The following is a 16,963-nucleotide window of genomic DNA, read 5'->3' as shown; positions in this document are numbered from 1 at the left end:
AGAAAACAATGGCTATGGAAGAAACGCTTAGGTCAGCCGAGGAGGGCCTGTCGAAGGCCGTCAAACTGAACAAAGAAGACGCAGGTGACGGCGGAAGCATTAGGGTGACGACCTCCCTTGGAGGAGAAGCGAAAGGAGCATCAGGCATGACAAAGGCAGATACAGTGGTCACAGGTCCCAGCTTCCGGGAAGTAGTTTTGAGGGAAAGAGGGGACAAAGCGGCAGCCGTGACTCACGCTAGTCACCTCGTCACCTTGTTCAGGGACGTTCCCAGGACATACGCCGGGGTCAGTCATGAGGCAAGCGAGCAAAAAACTCACAGCTAAAGTTCACAGACGTAACCTCGTGGTAATTACGGGAGGGCTGAATGATGTCTTCAACAAAGAATCGTCAGGACTTGCGACGACCTCGGTGAAAGGGGTCAGAGACATGCGCGCCGTGTTCCCCCTGGTGCTGATTGTAGTATGCACGGTACCGGAGGTACCAGTGCGCAACGACAACTTGCAAACAGCGGTTGTCGATACAAACAGATATGACGAAATAGTCCAGAGAAAGGTTTCAAGGTAGTGGAAATAGACAGGGAAGTGCACAGGTGGGGTGGTTTCCAAAGAGACAAAATTCACTTCGATGAGAGGCTTGGTCATGAGGTGAACTGGCGACTGGCAGCATGCGCTGTATCTTTTCTTGCGGGCACGCGGGCCCTTCGGCGTCTGGGGTAGCCAGTAACAAAGAAAACAAGCAGGAGGACTCTTTGACAGGTAGCATTGCAAAAAACCAGAAAAAAGGTAAAACAAAAAGAGAGAAGGCACGTGTTGCAACTAGTTACATAAACATGCAGGGGTGGCAGAAAAAATGCAAAGTGGTTAGAGATTGAGGAGCAGTTAAACAAAGAACAGATAGGTGTTTATGCAGTTAAAAACACACCTTAGAGACTAGGAAGAGCCACCACATCTTGAAAATTATGTTTGGGAAGGGTGCAACACGGTCATATCAGAAAGGAAAGATGAGGTGTAGGAATGCTGATTCACCACGGTGCCAAATGAGATAGAGTGAAACAGCCGTGTTCAGAGCACCTCTCCGTTTTGGGCACAGTAGGTGGAAAGAGAGCGTGGCAAGGGGTAGCCTACTTGTGGACGGGGAATAACTGCAGAGAAAAGAATCAGGAGATAGTGGATTGCATGAGTGCGGATAATAAGGAACTTGGTAATGGGGCTGAAATCATCCTTCTATGAATGCTCACATACAAGACCTTGACGGATATTCAGACACCAATGGGAAGTCACTGCTAGATCTGTGCGAGCAACATAGTATTCAGATAGTTAACAGGGGGCCTAAATGTGATGGGCAGATCACGTGGGGAGTCGGAAACAAGCAATCAAGTATTGATTATTGTCTCATGATTGAAGTAACTTAATAAAAACTGAGAAAAATTAGCATAAACGAGGAAGGAAATGAAAGCTTGGGTAGTGATCATAAACGAATAACATTGCAAATCGGATATAAAACTGGAAAGAAGAGCCTAGAATCACAGTCTGGGAGCTCGTATCAAATGACAAGCAAAGGACAAATACAGCCACAAGAGTCGAGGAAGAAGCAGACAAGGACTGGGGGTTGTAGTGAGCTGTTACATCTAATGACGAAAGAGAGAGGCAAAGAGAAGAACACTATGCTGGAAAGGAAAGAGGAAGCCAAAAAGTTGGGGGAAGAAGGAAATCCGGGAAGCGATCGAGAAGAGACGCGAAGCATCACAGGGGCATATAACGGCAAAAAAGGAGAAGCGGCCGCAGGACGAAGTCAACAAAATATGGGAAATATATTTATAGAAAAAACTCCATTGTACAGAAATTGGTCGAGGCAAAACCTAAAGGTGAAAGTGAATGCTGGGTGACAAGAGATTCACAAAAAAAGTGAAGGCCGCGCCTAGGAAGTTTTGGAGCCGCATAAAGGCGCTAGGTAGGAAGTCTTTCACAATGCAACACTATATTACAGATGAAGGAAGAAATCAATTGGAAGGGTATGAACCGCTAGGTTACATCCGAACGGTAACAGCCGATTCATTTAAAAAGAGCCTCCATGGTGAGTAAGAGCCTCCGGCGAGTAAAAGCATGACGGAAAAGCGACTGAGGAAGAGCTAGTACTTGAGAATTTCTACTGGAAGAAGACCAAAGGAAAAATTGCAAAGCGCACTGCCCCTTGTTTAGATGGGCTTTCCGTTAACCTCATTAAGGAAGTTGAAAATAACACTCAGAAGCACTGCTGAAAGCCGTAGAAAAATGCGTACACGACAGGCAAATACCAGACAGTTGGCGAAAAAGTAGAATGAACTTAATCTAGAGGGGGAAGGGAGAAAAGGATAAGATTCGCTCGTATAGACCGCCAACCATTACATCGGTACTATACAGGTTGGCGATGCAGGCAGTAAAAGTAAAAATAGAAACGTGGGCAGAACATAACGATATTTTGGTAGAACTTCAGAATGGATTTCGAGTCCACAGGTGGTTAGATGATAACCTGTTTGTTTTACCTATGTGTATAGCAATATTTAAAATAGAAAATAAGCACTTTTACACGGCTTCCCTAGACAACACTGGTGCGTACGACAACGTTCATAACGAAATTGGGATATATTGAAAGGAATGGGCATAGGCAACGACTGTATATACAGAGTTTAAGGGAGGCATACCGAGAAAATACCGTTTACGTAGAATGGGAAAGAATGAGTAGCAAAGAGCGCGTTGAGATTAGCAAGGGGCTGAGACAGGGATGTCTTTTTTCCCCGCTGTTATTCATGTTGTACATGGTGAGCATCGGGTTGCCTTAGAACGCGCAGTTATAAAGCGAGATTCAGTAAGAAACAGAACAATCCACATGCTGTAGGGAAGATAAGGAAACGGCAGAGCATGTTCTGATTGAATGTGGAGATATCCACCCAGGTGTACGTTTGGGAGTGAGCCTACGTGAAGCCTTGGGTTTTAGGGACAACAATAGAAAGCTGATCACAACCCGCGATTGAACTGCGTAAGGTATGGGGAGAGTATTGGTGGCAGAAAATTGGAGAGAAAGGACGAAAATAGGTAGTGGCAAAAATAAGGGCATTCTGCCGTAAAGGGCAGAGGTACAATGTAGATAGGGCTATCAGTGGGCATTTGGGAATTCATTATCGGGATTGTCGGTACCGGCCTCTTTTCAATCACACACGTGTGCTCGCAAGAAACATAAATAGGATAGCGTGCGAAATCATAGAAGCCCAGCAAATTTTGAAACGGGATAAAAAGTGTATCAGTGTTGCGCCACTGGTTCTTAAGGCGAAAATAAGTAGTGGGAAAAATAAGGATATTCTGCCGTAAAGGGAGGAGAACTAGGATGTGAATTGACTGGTCTTTTTTCTTGTTTTTTTTTTGCGTACGAAGATACATTTATTCGATGTAGAAGCATTAGGCCAACATAAAAAACAGAAAAAGTTTTTTTTTTCATTTGTGGAGCCTGGTGGCACACTTGTCACTGCCCAGTTATAAAGGGGATGCTCATAGCATCCATGCATCCATCGATCCTCGGCGGAACCTTTTGAAGCTGACGTGTTCTTTTGACAAAAATCTAGACATCCGGCAAACTCGGCGCGAAAACGCCGCTGCTTTCGTTGAATGCGGGTGCACTTGCGACCTCGGCAACGCGGGCGTTCTCCGCGCGTCGCCTATTTCGCTCGCGAAAAACGCGCCTAGCGGTTACGGCTTTACTGTTGCGCTCACGTATCACCGCTCAATCTGCACCCTCGACGCGTGCGATTAATCTGGCCCCCATGAGAGGATGTTGCAAAATAGTGCGGAACTAAGGACGGTGGAGCGTGCCACTACGTCGGAGAAGAGGAAACTGAGGCGGCGTCGTGGGCACGCGCACGTGGGCGGTGCGGCAGTTCGCCTTCAGCATTGGCAATAAACAGACATCTCTTCTTTACGCTAGCGAACCAGTCATTTCGCAATAGCAGTGAGAATCGCATTGTGGTCGCTGCGGTAGACCATGATTGATTCCGCGACCATTACCAGCAAGACGAATTTGTTGCTTTCAAGCAGCATTGCATTCACGCTGTTCTTTTGGCGTCTTTAATTCCGATGGACTAACAATGGCAGTGTTAGAATGTACTAAATGAGTTGCTAGACGGGTCTTCCTTCTATACATGAAAGCGTGAAACACAAGCGGGATGAAGGAAGGGCCATTTGACGTCATTCGAAGCCCTCGTGTAAAGTGCGAAGCAGGTGGTGAAAACCGCGCACACTTGACGAGGACGCACAGAGGGAACACAGGGAACAGGCGATGCTGTTCGCTCTCTTAGTCCTCGTCAAGTGTGGGCTGTTTTCACCTCGTTATGATCAACCAACTAGCTCGAGATGTGTCATGCGACCTAATCTTTACCAGGAACGCGTGGGAGGGTGTTTCCGTGGTTCAAAGGCGCATTATTATTCTGCATGCTGTTTCGATGCTTGTTTTGTAGATTTCTTTATTGAAACGAATACTAACCTCTACGTTGTATGCCTGATTGTAAATAAATATATGCCGTTTGCCTGCAATTGTTAAAGGGTCCCTAAACCACCGAGAAGTCGAAATTGAGTTGTGGCGTTGCAGTTATGCGCGATTCTACAGCGAACGTGTTGGTCGGCTCGTCTGTCCACCTATCGGAATGCCCTTCCTCAACGTCCGAAGTGAAACCGCAGGGAATGCGCGCATATGCTAGCACAGGAGCATGCGAGCGCGAGCGTCTGCTGGTGGTTTAGGGGCGTGGCGTTTCGTTTTTACTACACAGAGACCAAACCGTTCCGGGTAAGAGGTATACAACTACGCTGTATAAAATCTCTCAGCAGTCTCACCACTGGCGTTCTTGGCATCTTTTCGAGAAGACACACTGCCTGTGTAGCGCTTGCCGGTGCTGCCTGTTGTGTCTTTCTTGAGCGTGGAATGGCCGGTTTCCTGGTCACCAGCGTCGGCTTCAGATTTCTTGCTGCTCTTTCGGGACCAAGGTAGCGACCTCTCTGGCGATTCCTGAGTTTTGCTGCCGCTTCCTACCTTGCTGGTCCTGCGCACGTACGCACGGTTTGATGATTGAGCGATACAATAAGATATGTTGCTGGGCGCGTTGGCTGCTGATGGGGAATAATGGGACACAGGTCGCGGAGAGCGTCGCAAATATCTTAGCGAGAAAGTGCCGCGTCTATACTAGGGTATGGCAGTCTTATTGTCATTGTAATCTCGAACATTGCAAAGTCAACACGCGCCATAAGAACAGTCCTGGACATTTTTCATTGTGAGGCCCCCAAACGCGGCACTCCGTTCGAATCAGTAGTAGAAATAAAAGAAACGTGACAGCAACATGTAGGCACATTTTGTTGCCTAAGCTTTAGAAGGCTTGCCGTGAGTTTAGTGTGTCGGTGCGTGAGTTGCCCGTCGTCGCTAGCAGGAAGTGTTTAAAGACCTGTATAGGCATAAATCAATGTATACGATAATGATATGACACATTACGGTTACTGTATGCATGTAATATAACATATAATGATTAATAGTAGTGTTAGTCTTCTGTGTAGCATTCAAGTGCAAATGATTATTCGTCATAACTGATGCCTAGGGGTGTTATCAGAAATGTAGCTCGTCGCCTCCGAATAATCACACTTGAACACACTGTCGCGATTAGGCAGCATTGGCTCGCAGACAAAAAGTTCAAATCAGACCGTGGGTGCGTATGGAATGCTCTAACATATATAGAATTTAATTAACATGCATGAGGAGCAGGCATGCACGCATAGTGAGCATTGATGAGTTTGGATATATGAAATCAGTGTATTCTGGTGCAACTCAACGTTGTCGAGTGCATCATGGGGGTGACAGCTGTACATTCTTGTCAGCATGGGAATTCTGCCAACTTGATGGCCTAATGCTTACGGTACTTGGATGCTTGCCCAAAAGACACGGGTTCAATCCCAGCAGTAGCGGTCGCACTTCATAGGAAGCAAGATACTTGAGACCCATGTACTGTCCGATGACAGTACATGTAAAAAAACAACAGGTTGTTGAAATTATTGCAAGTTTTCTCTTTGTTGTGGTATTTCTCATACTGCGAGTCACAATCAACCCATTACCAAGGCAACATGTGGCTTCTAGAAAAATGTGAGTGGCACTTGGTGGGCATCGTTTTGTAACTGATGACCCAAGAAAAAAAGAACTTACATGTTATGGCACTGCCGTAAGGCAGCAGAGAGGTACGTAGTGCGGAGGTGTAAGAGCTTGGAAAGGGAATAGTAGCTTCTTTGCCGAAGACCTGGCTTTGATCCTTTTGACGAAAAGCTGTGTGTTACAGCGCATAAGTGCGCATGGTGTGAAACAAAGAGAGAGCTCACATGCCTGCCTTGAAATGTTTATGGAAGGCAGCATCATTGAGAAAAAGATTTCATTTCATCACCATATCTTCAGCACCTTTTGTTCATTGTATGGAGCTTTGGTTTGGTTATGTTGATTCGTGCAAATTTGAGGAGTACTGACCCTCATATTTACGCTTTATTTCTGCAGTATTGAGTAGCTAACGAACCGCTAATCCCAGCTCAAAGCTCGTGTGCTTTAGTGCACAGCAGTTAATTATTTTGAGACGTTTTTGTAGTGCCCCGTCGCTGTTTCTGTTTAATAAAGTGGCGAGAGAACCTGACGAAGTATGCTGCCAAATATAGTCGGCCCGTGAGCTCGCAAAACAGTGATGCGTTTTCGCAGTGTCCAGCCTCACGTGCATGTGAGCACCACATTGATAACTGCGGGAGAGAGTGCATGTAAGGAACGTAGCCGACAATACAAGCTCATGCCGTCGCTGATAGTTGGTTGTTTACATTCAGAGTGTTTATGGCAATATCGGTTAACTTCGTGGACGAAAACAACTACAAGAAGGCGGGGACTGCGCATGTCCCCGTCTGCTTGTCGTTCTTGTTTTCTTCTGCGCAGCATATTTATATCATGAATGAACAACTGGCCGCATTGGCATGGCACGCACTTGAAAATTGATCCTAGGTATGTTTAATACATAACTGTGACCTGGTGACTCCCATAATAGTTTTTTTTTTCAACTTACATACAGGCACTATTGTTTTCTTATGTAGTGCTCCCAAACAGCACACCCGATGTGTGTGTGTGTGGGGGGGGGGGGGGAGGTTGGTACTGTTGAGGACATTCCTATAAAATTCGCTTTTAACGCGATAGCGTTAGAGAGCTGGTGTCGCAGAAATTCCGCCGTCGGCGCCGACACCGTTGGTTGTGAGCGAAAAATCGAGAAAGAAGCAAATAAAATAAAGAACTAGTTTGCGGTCCCATTGAGGATCGAACCCGGGCCGTTCGCGTGGCAAGCACGTGTCTTACCACAAAGCCACGATGTTACGTGCAGCTGCTTCGGAAAAAAACACTACATAAATGCCTTGTAGTGGAAGGAGTCTCCCTAACGCATTTTCTTCGACAGCTGTCACGACGAAAACGAGTCCATTCGGCGATATGTAGGCGCATTTGGGAGGCCATCAAACCTTGTCGAAAAAGGCCGGGATAGTGCAGCCATCGCCGCTAAAAGCACACCCGAACTTTCAAACAGCTCTAAAAATGGACAACTATGTCCATCTAGCGGAAAACATATCAAGCCAACGCCGGCTTTTCAGAGGAGGCGTTGATCAAGCAAACAGCAAACGCTAGATAATGTGCTGCCATCTGTGAGGCATTGTGAGACACTTCATATCCTCCGAGATGGCAAGCGCGCGGCGTCTATCTTGGAGGCCATGTGACTCTTGCTTTAGATCAAAAACCTGTATGTACCATTCGCGCGCGCGCGCGCGCGCGTGTGTATGTGTCTGTGTGCGTGTGTGTGTAACAATACACATTAATAACAGGGGCGTAGCCAGAAATTTTTTTCGGGGGGGGGGGGGGGTTCAACCGTACTTTATGTATGTTCGTGCGTGCGTTTGTATTTGCGCCTGTATATATACGCAAGGAAAACTGAAAAAATTCGGGGGGGGGGGGTTCAACCCCCCAACCCCCCCCCCCCCCCGGCTACGCCCCTGATTATAAGTATGCACTTAGTGGTTGAAGTTCGTACTAGGGGCCGGATTTCGCTATTGCGTTCAACTCTTAAAGGCGAAACTGAAGGGTCCCCCCATTTTTTTCTCGGCAAGTGCTGAAGAAGCAGTGCCACAACTATACTTGTTACTGATTGCATGGGATTGCCTGCGCTATTGTGTTCCTATGCCCTTGACTGTTTAGTTTCAACCTCAGTATGTATGGGGTAATTTAAGGTGAACACCTCATTAGTATCGAAGTCCGCAAAACGAGAAAGTTTATTGTACTTTCCGAGCGAAATGTCTGTTGTATCATGTCGTGTCGGCAAACAGAATAACAATTTTCTCAAACATGTATTACATCGCTTTCTGTGTCGTTTTGATAACCAACGAATTGTTCACCTTAGATCTGGAAGACCTCGTGCTCATCTACAGCCCACTTCTGTCACAGAATGCCACACGGAGTGTGATTTTGCGGACATTCTGCTTCCGGAAGACAGGCAGCCGAGGTGTTAACACCGCAGCCACCACCAGAACCAGAACCCTCACTGAGTTTTCTGGTCGATCCAATTGACACTATTCATGTACCAAGTTATGAGAACCTGGAACCTTAAGTGTGCATGGTGTCTCGAAGTAAACATTTCTTTCTATGCATAGCTTACAGGCATGCAACAAACTCTACCAACGCAGCATAGCTTACAGGTACAGCTGGTCGGTCAATGCAGGTCATAAAGCATAAAAGGTTTGTCAAAAGAGACTAATTTAAAGTTAGTTTTCATGTTAAAGTTTCAAGTGTAAGGTTCATTTCCACCTCTCTAAAGGGTAGAGACTTCAACTATGTTGCTTCGACATTTCTTGTTTCAAACTTTTTTCTATTGCTCCAGGAGTCGTGATGGGTACGCTAAGATTAAAAATTCGGCAAATTCCACTTACCGTGGGAGTCGATGTTACGCGAAGCATGCGGCGGGAAGGTGACTGTGGCGTATATTTTTTTACTGAGCGAACCCTATTGGAAAACCCAGCGCCACTGGGTACCAGCGTCCAGTGCCATGCCGGATTATGCGCCCAGCGTCGCGCTGGACACTGGGCCGCTGGAGCGGCGTTTTACTAGGAAGCGCTGGGCACTCAAGCACAAAATGGTTCTACAGCGTTAAAACGGCAGTGCATACATGCCCTATATAAATATTGTTACGGGGAGACGACAGAAGAAGGCTGTATTTACAGTATTGACACAAGAGATAGGGGTGACAACCAAGATGGCGAAAGCAGCAACGAACACGTCCTCCTCCTCTTCGTCTTCTAGGTAAGCGGCACATAACATTACCCGCCGGCGGTAAAAGCACCGACTCGGTGCGCCCAGGCAAAGACGGTTGCGAGGATGGTCACTATACACACGCGTCGGTGGGTTCCGGTAGGTGATAGGGCTTCAGACGAACAACTGAACAATGTCGTTGCGGGGCTGAGTCGACGAGGACGAAGACAATGGCTCGATTTCATACGTCACGTCGGTCACTTGGCGGCATACACGGTATGGTCCGGTGTACGGGAAGAGGAACTTTTCAGAAAGCCCAACACGTCGTGCTGGAGACCAAAGGAGGACAACGGATCCAGGAAGAAAGTGGGCGTTTCTGTGACGGCGATCGTAGCGAGATTGTTGGCCCGCTTGCGATTCGGTTAACCGAACGCGCGCAACTTGACGTGCATGGTCGGCGCGGGCAATAGCTTCTTGAGCGTACTCAGTAGGTGGGTACATGGAAGGCGGCATCATCGTGTCGAAAGGCAAGACTGGATTTCGGCCGAATAAGAGAAAGAAAGGCGAATAACCAGCCGTCCCGTGCCGGGACGTGTTATACGCAAACGTGACAAAAGGCAATTTTCTATCCCAATCTTGGTGGTCGGTCGACACGTACATTGCTAGCATGTCGGTAATGGTCCGGTTCATCCGCTCCGTCAAGCCATTCGTCTGTGGATGGTAGCCCGTGGTTAGCTTGTGTTTCGTCGAGCAAGACGCCAGGATGTCGTTGATGACCCTGGAAAGAAACTGCCTGCCACGGTCGGTCAAAAGCTGGCGCGGTGCCCCGTGTTGAAGGCTGACGTTATGGAGCAAGAAGTCTGCTACGTCGGTCGCGCAGCTGGTTGGAAGTGCGCGAGTAATTGCAAACCGTGTAGCATAGTCCGTGGCAAAGGCGATCCATCGATTTCCCGAGACAGACGTAAGAAACGGACCAAGCAGGTCGAGGCCGACACGATCAAACGGCTCATATGGGACGTCGAGTGATTGAAGACGGCCAGCAGGCCGGAGTGTAGACTTCTTCCGGCGCTGACAAAGGTCGCACGAGGTCACGTAACGGCGTACCGACCTATACATTCCTGGCCAGTAGAAACGACGGCGTGCAAGATCGTAGGTGCGGCAAAATCCGACGTGCCCCGCTGTCGGCACATCATGAAGTTGGGACAGAACAGTCGAACGAAGGTGTGCCGGAATCACAAGCAAGAGGTCAGGACCGTCAGGTATGAAACTGCGACGAAGCAAGGTTCCATCGCGTAGCACGAAGAGACGAAGGGAGGAATCAGGAGCCGGTGAGTTGAGGCCGTCAATGATCTTGCGGAGAGTCGGGTCACGGCGTTGCTCAGCAGAGATGTTGAAGAGGTCAGTTATTGCGAGCACAGATAGAATGGTATCGTTCGCCGAAGGTTCTGGTGGTCAGGACGTCTTGAGGGGCTAGTTGGTTCATACTATGCAGGAAAAATTTGCGCTAAACTAGAAAGGGCAACACAAAGAAGGAACACGTCAACAGATCGAGCGCACGATGTCGTCGTTTTCTCACCTACGTTCTCAAGCTGGTGGGCCTACGGGATAACGAGACAAGCAGTCGGCGTCCTGATGCAAGCGGCCAGACTTGTAGACGACAGTGTACGTGTACTCTTGAAGTCGCAATGCCCAACGACCAAGGCGACCAGTGGGATCCTTCAGAGAGGACAGCCAGCAGAGGGCGTGGCGATCACTCACAACGGTGAAGGGTCTGCCGTACAGATAAGGACGAAATTTGCCGACGGCCCAAACAAGAGTGAGGCACTCTCTCTCCGTTATAGAATAATTACGTTGAGCTGCGGAAAGGAGGCGGCTGGCGTATGCAATAACGCAATCCTGACCACGTTGATTTTGGCCGAGAACAGCGCCGATTCCATGACCACTGGCATCGGTTCGTACTTCGGTGGGTGCAGAGTCGTCGAAATGAGCCAACACAGGGGGCGATGTGAGTAGATCGACGAGATGAGAAAAAGCCGACGCTTGGGCAGGACCCCAAGAGAAGGGGACGTCCTTTTAGGGGCGAAGCTCCTTAAGGCGGCACCCGTTCATCCCTCGTAGTAGTGCGTAACCAGTCGTAACGTTAGTACCAGATCTTGACCTCGAAGGTGGTGCCGGTGGGAGATTTTTCCTGTGCGTTGTTGAACAATAAAAAATTCGCAGCGTGCGCATTAACTAAAAGCCGAATTCTTCTGTCTCTCATTCCCCATTAGCAGCCATTGGCATGTTCCAGTAGGAAACGTTAGTAGAAGTAGAAGTGTAAGTGTTAGCTAAAAGCCCACTTCTTCTGTGTCTCATTCCCATTAGCAGCCATTGTTTACCTCCAAGGTAGTGCCTGGTGAGATTTCTCCAGTGCGTGATTAAACAATAAAAATTTCGTTCAAAACGCCGTTGATTGATTAAATAAACCAACGAAAGACGCCAGATGTTTTCTAAAATCAAAACGAAAGAATGCCAGATGTTTCTAAAGCAAAACGAACAGACGCCAGCTGCTTAACGAAAGACGCCAGATGTTTTCTAAAGCAATGGTTTTCTAAACAATGAAAATTCACCGCGTACATTTAAAATTAAAGTGAGCTGCAAGTCGACATAACTCATCGAACCTTTAGTACAAACGCGCCCGATCTCACGTCGGTGATGATGAACTGGGCAGAGTTCACGGAAGATTCACGGTTTACCGATGAACCTCCGCAGCTTCGCCCACTCATCATCATTCACTCCGTGGATATGCTATGATTTTTTTAAGAAGGCATGTGAGAGGCTGCGCAATCGCTGCAAAATCTTTAACAAAGCGGCGAAAATAGCGGCCAAAAAACAAAGCGGCCAAAAAACGACCGAACGTCCTTGGAAGAACGTGGAGTGGGGAAGTTCACAACGGCGCATATTTTTGCAGGGTCAGGTCGTATACCCGCAGCGTCAACAAGATGTCCCAGCACGGTGATCTCGCGGCGGCCAAAGCGGCTTTTCGAAGAGTTGCTGTGCGAAAGACTTGTAAAATAGCCGACAAGCGTTGTAGGTGGCTTGAGAACGTAGGTGAGAAAACGACGACGTCGTCAAGGTAGCAGAGGCATGTGGACCACTTGAAACCCCGAAGGAGGGAGTCCATCATGCGCTCAAATGTTGCGGGTGCGTTACACAACCCAAAGGGCATGACTTTAAACTGGTAGAGCCCATCCGGTGTAATAAAGGCCGTCTTCTCCCGATCATGTTCATCGACAGCGATTTGCCAATAGCCTGAGCGAAGGTCTATGGAAGAAAAGTACCGTGCGCCATGAAGAGAATTAAGGGCGTCGTCTATTCGCGGCAAAGGGTAGACGTCTTTCTTGGTGATCTTGTTAAGGTGCCGATAGTCGACGCAGAACCGCCAGGTTTAGCGCTTGCCCTGTGCACTGCGTTTAGCATTTAGCTTGCCCTGTGCACTGCATTTAGCGCTTGCCCTGTGCACTGTCTTCTTCTCTTCTCAACCAGTTCGTTCTTTTTCTTCCTGTTTGCGCTAAAAAATATGATGTCTGGGATACAACACCAACTAGCCCGAGAGGAAGTTTTATTGAAGCATATTTCTAGTACAGTGGGCCCTTTCTTTGACGCGACTTTGACGCGACTTCTACGAACCTACAGACAGGCCTCCTGTGTCATGTCGTGCAGTCGGTGTGCAGGTCAAGACTCATCGAGTTCTGTCTCCGAAATGGTTGTGTACCGGCGGAGGTGAGTGCCCTTTTTGGGACGTTCATAGCTACGACAGGGCATGTGAAGCGGATTTGTAAAATTTTGAGGTCAGAATTATGGAACCAAGTGAGATTTAGCGCTTGCCCTGTGCACTGTCTTCTTCTCTTCTCAGCCAGTTCGTTCTTTTTCTTCCTGTTTGCGCTAAAATATATGATGTCTGGGAACCGCCAGGTGTTGTCCTTCTTTACAAGAACCACAGGGGACGCCCAAGGACTCGAAGATGGTTCGATGATGTCATTAGCGAGCATCTTGTCGACTTCCGTTTGAATGACGCCGCGCTCGGTAGCAGAGACACAATAAGGACGCCGATGGATGGGTCTTGCGTCCCCGGTATCAATACAGTGGGTGACCAGAGGTGTTTGGCCAAGCTGCGGCGAAGCGAAATCGAAAACATCGCGGTATGACGCCAACAGAAGGCGTTGTTCCTTGCTTTGGGAAGGGGAAAGGTCCGGGGCAATCATGTCGTCGAGCGGGTCATCAAGTGTTGCGCTAGCAGCAGGGCTTCCTGAAGCCGGTGGTGGAGTATCAATGGCTAGGGCCACAGGGTCGTGTGTGTCTAAAGGTGATATAGTGCCCAGCGTGATACCTTCGGGAAGCAACTGTGCGCAACGTCCAAAGTTGTGTACAGGTATACATGCTTGGCTAGCAGAAACAGTCACAAGGGAGTGAGGGTCATCAAGTGTCAGGTGTTGTCCCGTGTCTTCCTTGTGTCCCGTGTCTTCCTTGTGTTAATCGTCTGGTTTGTGCTGTATTTTACCCATGAACGAGGCAGAGCTACACGTCGCGTCAGAAGAACGTCCAAGGAAGGGGTAATCAGGTAGTCGCCATCACGGACAGGAGGGTCCGGGGTGAATGAGACGTAAGTAGCTGTACCTGGGCGCAAGCGAACCAACTGGACAGCGCATAAACGTGGTGGCGAGGCGATGTTGAGGTCAGGCATAGCCCGAAGCTCTAACTGAAAAAGGCCAGAAGAATAGTCGATAAGGGCAGAATGCATGCTCAGAAAGTCGTGGCCGAGAATGACGTCATGGGGCCACTCGTCCAGCACAGCAAAGAGAACTGAGGTCTTGTGGTCGTCGAAGCTCACACGCGCAGTACATATTCCAAGAACGCGAAGTGTACCACCATCGGCTACACGAACAACAGGTGATGAAGCGGGCGTTAGGACCTCGCGAAGACGGCGAGAAAGGTGAGCGCTCATTACGGATAATTGGGCGCCAGTATCGATGAGCGCTGAAACAGGCACGCCATCTACTTCTACGTCCAAAAGGTTTTGTCGGGTAGCCAGGGTCAACAGAGGATTTCCGGGTCGGTAGGCCAATGCAGCATCACCTCCGGGGAGCTGCACTGGTCAGTTTTCCGAGGAAGGACGGCGAGGATACGGCGAAGGTGAGCGACGGGGCAAAAGGTGACCGAGAACGTCGCTGGTTCCGCGGGGACGGCGAGCGGTTGTAACGTGGGGCCGAGGTTTGGGCGTTAAGGTTGGTAGGGTCCTCGCGGGCGTAAAAAGGTGAGGATCGAGTGTCCTATGGACGGTACGTTGCACGAGGAGACGATGACCTATGATAGCGACAATGGCATGATATTTGGCCTACCCCGTTGCAAATGAAGCAGATAGGCCTGTCGTGTGCGCCGCTGGTTCGGATCACGGAACCTGGAATAGGTCGGTTGTTGGCGGTAGGACGGAAGAGTGCTGACCGCGGGACGACTGAGGGCACATATGGGCTGGATGCCTGTGTTTGCCAGTTCTTCGCGCACGACGGCCTGGATCAACGAAACTGTCGGGCGGGTTTCTTCGGAAGGACGGGCCTGCGGTGCGGATGGGGATGCTGCCTCGATCTCTCGCCGCACAAGGCGCAGGATGTTTTCGGTACTGGGCGGAGGCTGGAGCTGGGCGTCTTCGCACGACGACGTGGCGGCGATGTTAGGGAGTCGAACAAATTGCTGCGTGACTCGACGACTCTTCGCTTCTTCAAAGCGTCGGCACTCCATGATGATGTCGTCGATGGTCGAGCAGTCCTTGTAGACTAGTAAGTGAAAAGCGTCATCGGCGATGCCTTTGAGAATGTGGCTGACTTTGTCAGTTTCGGGCATTTGGTCGTCAACTTGCCGGCACAAGGCTAGGACATCTTGGATATACACCACATACGGCTCCGTCGAGGTTTATGCACGGCACGAAAGTTCTTTCTGGGAGGCGCGTTGTCGTGCAATAGGCTTTCCGAAAAGGTCTTTCATTTTTTGTTTGCACACATCCCAGCTGGTCAGCTCCTGCTCGTGCGTGTCGAACCACACACTGGCCGTTCCCCTGAGGTAGTAACTGACGTTGGCCAGCATCAAAGTGGGATCCCAACGGTTGGTCTTGCTGGCGCGCTCGTAGTCGGCCAGCCACTTTTCGACGTGCACGTTGTCAGTTCCGCAGAAGGTACCAGGGTCTCAGAGATGGGTCACAACGACGTGGCTGGGTTCAGTTGGCATAGCGGAGGCAGGATCAACGGGCCTGCCTGTCGACATGGTGGATTGCCCAAGGAGACACCCGCTGCGAAGTTCCGTGGTGTGCTTCGGATGTACCCCGCGCCTCCACCAAAGATGTTACGGGGAGACGACAGAAGAAGGCTGTATTTACAGTATTGACACAAGAAATAGGGGTGACAACCAAGATGGCGAAAGCAGCAATGAACACGTCCTCCTCCTCTTCGTCTTCTAGGTAAGCGGCAGATAACAATATATTAGTAAAGAAGGTCATATAGCAAGCGTTAGTACAATAAAAAAAAGCCGTTCCTATTGCAAAACCCAGCGCCACTGGGTACCAGCGTCCAGTGCCATGCCTGATTATGGGCCCAGCGTCGCGCTGGATACTGGGCCGCTGGAGCGGCGTTTTACTGGGAGGCGCTGGGTAGTCAAGCGCAAAACGGCTCTACAGCGTTAAAACGGCGGTGCCTACGTGCCCTACATCAATATATTATTAAAGTCACATAGAAAGCATTAATGCAATAAAAAAAGCCTTAATGAAAAAAAAAAAATAAGCTCCACCACGAGGATTCGAACTCGCCACCTGTCAATCTCCAAGCGAGTACCCTACCACTGCGCCACGCTGAAACACGTCAACGTCACTGCAAAAAGGCTAGTCAACACAGTAAGACAGCGTTTCGTTTCATATTTCGGTGTCGTGTATTCAAGGAAGACGCGATCTTCCTTTCCAAATCAAGCTTGCTTCTTTATTACACACAAACAAAGGGTTGCCGGCAACGAATGAGATGCCCAAAATGGGAAGAGTGCTAATTTTATTTAGGAATTGCCGTCTTAACTCCGAAAAATATCAAATGGATCGAGGCGCAGGGTACAGTTTGACGGCTGTTACTGCCGATTTTTAATAGCCGTTTCTCGCGCTTGCTAAAGATCAACATGTACAGAACGTTTATGATGACTCGTTCGATAAACACGCGCCTACACGAATTCATACTGACTAGTTTACTCGCGCGAGCGACGATATTACAGCGGGACGAGCGTGCCTGTATTCTGATTTGCAGTTCTATCGATACCTACAACTATAAAACCGCTCAGCAAAAACAAATACAATTCGTTGAAAAATGATGCCGGTGTGTTAGTTCATTAACGCGTACCAGTTGACAGGTACATGTTCTGACGTATGAGTCAGAGAAGTACCGGCGAGTGTGACCGGCTGCTTTCGATGAGCCTGCGTTCGTTGCTGAAAGAGCGTGGTATGGATGGTCATCGCTCCATGTGCGGACACCGTACGCAAGAAAAAATGGTTAATTTAAGTTAACGGATGTCCAGGCTATACAGTAATTCTTACACGTTGGAATTGCGTGTGCTAAACCAAGAAGCGCCGTTGGCATGTAGACGGACT

The sequence above is a fragment of the Rhipicephalus sanguineus genome, chromosome 6 (genome assembly GCF_013339695.2).
Source record: "Rhipicephalus sanguineus isolate Rsan-2018 chromosome 6, BIME_Rsan_1.4, whole genome shotgun sequence".
In the NCBI taxonomy this organism is placed as follows: domain Eukaryota; kingdom Metazoa; phylum Arthropoda; class Arachnida; order Ixodida; family Ixodidae; genus Rhipicephalus; species Rhipicephalus sanguineus.
The sequence above is the reverse complement of the archived record's forward strand: the minus strand, read 5'-3'. Positions refer to the sequence as shown.